This window comes from Sminthopsis crassicaudata, chromosome 3 (genome assembly GCF_048593235.1).
Source record: "Sminthopsis crassicaudata isolate SCR6 chromosome 3, ASM4859323v1, whole genome shotgun sequence".
Taxonomy (NCBI): domain Eukaryota; kingdom Metazoa; phylum Chordata; class Mammalia; order Dasyuromorphia; family Dasyuridae; genus Sminthopsis; species Sminthopsis crassicaudata.
The window spans coordinates 645,678,484-645,682,871 of record NC_133619.1 but is presented as its reverse complement, the minus strand read 5'-3'; positions in this window follow the sequence as shown (position 1 = coordinate 645,682,871).

Below are 4,388 nucleotides of genomic sequence, written 5' to 3'. Positions count from 1 at the left end.
CTTGTTCAATAATGAAATATTACCCTCTTCATGGTAGAGAAAAAGGTGACTGGGTTACTCAGACGGAGTCTCAATATTGGTTATTTTTGCTTGTTATTAGGCAGTTGGGTAGTACAAGGAATAAAGTACTGGGCTTGTGGGCAAGAAGACCAAGGTCCAATCCGACCTCAGACATTTACTAGCTGGGTGACTGAGCATTCATCTGTTTAAAAAAGGGAGGGGGGTCACATAACAGGGAGCTCCCTCCTAGGGTGGGTGTAAGGATAGGATTTGTACACCTTAAAGAGCAGACTTTGTCCCTCAGCACAGAATTCGTGCTGGAATGAAATCCTCTGAAAGTGCTAAGTGTGGAAAAGGCGCCAGCTGAAGAGGACACCTCACTACAGACCAGAAAATCCGCCTTGGAATGAAACTTCGGTGTTCATGAGTGGGAAGGCCTTCCGTGAGAAATGGAAACAAGTACATGAGACACGCCTGCTGGGGGGAAACTGGAAATGTGGGGGAAACTTCAGCCCGGGTTCATGAGTTTCCGTCAGGATTCGTGGTGGAGAAGGGCCGGGGAAAGCTTTCCGCTGGATGCCCAGTTCTCATTATTGAGGATTCCTAGTGGAGTGAAGTCTTGTGGGACATCGGAGAGCCCCCTGGGGAGAAGCCGCCTGCGGAGTATAGAGGCCGCGGGAGAAACTTCAGCCGGATCATCTGGTTTCCCATCAGCGTGGAGAAAAGTGCTTCGGCCGAGCGAGCGACTGTCAGCGCCCGCTCATCCCTTATGGAACGCGGAACTCGGCCAGTCATAGAATAACGGAAGGTGAAAGCCGGCCCAGGCAGGGGACCCCTGGGGGATCTCTCGGCAGCTACTGGAGCAGTGGCCACTCCTCCAGCTCTTTTTACAGATGGAGAAACCGAGGCCCACGGGGTGAAGGGACTCGGCCGGCATCCGAGGCTGGATTTGAACTCAGGTCCTCCTGACTGCAGGCCTCTGACTGCCGCCAGACCCCCTGCCGTGCACTTTGGAGCCTTGCTTGGGGCGGGGCAGACACTGCAGCAGCTGTACCCTGTGCTGGGCAAGTTTCCAAAGGAGGCCTCGGTGGAGTAAGAGCAGCTGGGGAGACCGGCCTCCAGTCCCGGAGACCTGGGTGCGAATCCGGCCGAACACTGCCTGGAAGTCACTAATAGATGTTTCCTCCTTTGTCAGTTAGGCTTCTGAACTTATATGGGAGGGCGGGGTGGTGCCTGAAAAACAGGGCAGGGGGAGGTTGGAGGCGCGGGGGAGGGGGGAAAGAGAGGGAGATGCAGGGCTGAAGCCCACCCATCATAGAGTGGAGGGCCGAGCCCTGAGGGTCCACTATGAGGTGGGGGGGGTGTCCTGAAACAGCGAGGAGGGAGTCCCCAGGAGGAGAGGGAGCCAGCAGCGGGAGGGGCCGCTGAGGTGAAGAAGGAGGAGGGGAGAAGCCTGCTGCGTTGGGCAACAAGAGACCTTGATAACTTTGGAAAGAGCAGCTTCGGCATTCAGGGCTCCCCCAGTCCCATTACCGCCCTGTTCTCTTCCATGAAGGGAGATGAGCCGGACTGGGCTCCCTCCTTCCCTGGGAGCCACTGACCTGCCTCCATGCCTTGGGTCTTAATGGCCCATCCTACCTCCATTTCTGATCATGCTGATGGCACCCAGGATGCTGTGGTCATCCTGGCGGACTGGAGCTTCACAGGGCCGGGGCCATGTCCTGCCCTCGTGGGGGTCACCCGGCATTAACAAGCATCGGTGCACAGGGAACACGGGCTTTTAGGGCAGTAATGGGTAGGGACTGCCATGTTTTGTACCGAGCGAGGCAATGGCCTCCACCAGTGCGGGCTGGCCACCCTTCCGAAGTGACGGCTACAGGGAGCTGCCTGGATCCCAGTGCCTGGCCGCCAGTTGCCCACACTCCAAGTCTTCCCGGCTCCGAGGGCAGCCCTTTCCATTTCCCGTGGCTAGAGCTGTCCCGTGTTGGCCCTCAGCCCTGGGGGTCAGCAATGGGTCATGTGACACACACTGAGCATGTGTGCTGGGCAGGGAAGTGTGTGACCTGGGGGGCCCTGCCTGTGGGATGGGGTCTGGTGGGTCAGAACTCGAGCCTGTGAAGAAAAATGATTTCGAACTTAGGAGACTAGAATGCTCAGGTCTGGGAAAAGCCTTTAGATTCTGAGCCGGAGCCGGAAGGGATCTTGGAGGCTGCTGGACAGTGCAGGACACCGAATCACCACCGGCTGCCAGGGGACTTTGCCCGTGTGCCTGTGGCTCTGGACCCGGCTTCTTGATTTCCATGAGCTCCTTGAGAGCAGCCCTGGCGTTTGCCTCCCTTTGTGTCTCTGGTACACAGTAGGTGCTTAATAAGTGTGCCCAGTGCCCCCTCTCCTGTGTTGCCTTCAAAGCTCCAGAGAGCAGAGCTGAGACAAACTCTTAGTGCGGTCCCATGGGGACAGCCTTGGAAGATGATGAGCTCCCCATCCTGGGAGGTCTTCAAGCAGGGGCTGCACAAGCCATCCCTTAGGAGGGGGATAGGAGTGATTCCTCTTGTGAGGGGATTGGACTAGATGGTCCCTCTCTTCCCCGCCCCCCGCACAGAATTCCAGGTGTCCTCGGGGCCCACATGGGGGATGGCCCTGGGGAGGCAGGGAGGTGGCTGTGGGGAGAGAAGGCCTGACCAGAGGGCTCTGTACGGGGAAGCCATGCCAGAGACCTGAGAACCTGGCCTCCCTGGGAGGACCGAGGCCATCCCTCATCCTTAAGGCTGGGAAGGGGGTGGGGGAGAGGCACAAAGAGAGGAGGAAGGGGCCCTGGGGCCCTCACAGGAGACTATTCCAGCATTCAGCCACAGTAGCGACAGAGCCCCTCCCTCCTTTGTCTCTTCTGGGGAGAGCCATTGGTTTTCTATCATTTGCCCGCTGGTCTAATTGGCCTTGAGCCCCCACTCTATAAAGGGGCCAGGGAGGAGTGGGAGACCATTTCCATGGTTTCCTCCTCTTGTCTGGCCTCTTTCTGCTGGCACACAAGATGCCTGTTGGTCACCAGTTGCAGGAGAGCTTGGGAGCTGGGAGGGCAAAGCCTTCCCTGCCAACCTCCCCAGGGAGTCTCCCCATGGCATCCGTGGCCAGAGTTTGGATGGGTGAGGAAACACCTCCTCCCTCCACAGTCTCAGAGAAGCTGTTCTGGAAGGGTCAGTAATACTGAGTGGCCCCCTCACACGGCCTCTACTACCCTGGAGAGTCCCCCAAATTCAGTTAGGTGTCTCTCTTTTTTTTTTGTTTTTGTTTTTGTTTTTGTTTTTCCTGAGGCTGGGGTTAAGTGACTTGCCCAGGGTCATACAGCTAGGAAATGTTAAGTGTCTGAGAGCACATTTGAACTCGAGTCTTCCTGAATTCAAGGCCGGTGCCCTATCCACTGCGCCACCTAGCTGCCCCCAGTTAGATGTCTCTTGCACCAGCTGTAATCAAGTCCCAGAAATTTGCAGAGCCTCCGAAATGGCACCGAAGTGGGCGCTTCTGAGCAGCCCCAACGATAGGCCATCATTTGTCACCATGACATGGCTCATTCTAGTCCCGGCTGGGCACTCATGACCGTGACCCAGCACATAGGTGCATGGCCCTTCCTACAGAGAACCTTTCTAAACATTATGGCCCATCCCTCCCCCCCATTGCCATGGTGGCCTTCTGGAGAGTCCTAGAGCAGAGTCCCCCACACATGGAAGGAAGATTAGGAAATGTGTGAAGACTAATGCCGGGAGAAGCCTTGAGCCCAGGGAAAGCCTCCAGACTGACTGGCTGTCTGCAGTCCCAGACTGGAAGCTCCAGAGAAGTTAGGAATATGGGAGAGGTTTCAGCTTCCGAACGTCGGAGAGTTTGTACAGTGAAGAAACTCATAAGCAAAACGTGGCAAAGTTTTCTGTATCAGCTGAATATTTAATCAGAGTTAACACTGAAGAGAAATAGCGATGTCTGGAAAATCTCATGCTTCAGACACTTAAGGTCGGAGATCCACACTGGAAGCCGCTGACTCTTGGATGGGGAAAAGGAAGCTGGGACTTTCAACCCAAAATCACATGGAGTCAAATCCAGGGTCTCCAGAGTCAGTGAGCATCCCACCCCAGAGATGGTCAATGAGGATGAAAAACCTTGCCACTTGTTATAAAAACTAGGGAGCTGGAGAGAAAACCATTCCGCCTTGATTTCCTTCTCATCGTGGTACCCACTGGCTGCCATCAGAGGCCAGCAGAATTGCACAGCAGGGCATTAAGTGTGGGGGATATATAATATATACATGAAAAGTACTTTTAAGTCAGCATTATCAGTTAAAGTTTAATTTAGGTTAAATCCTAAGTATAGATGTTTGGATATATAAATAAGAATAGAAA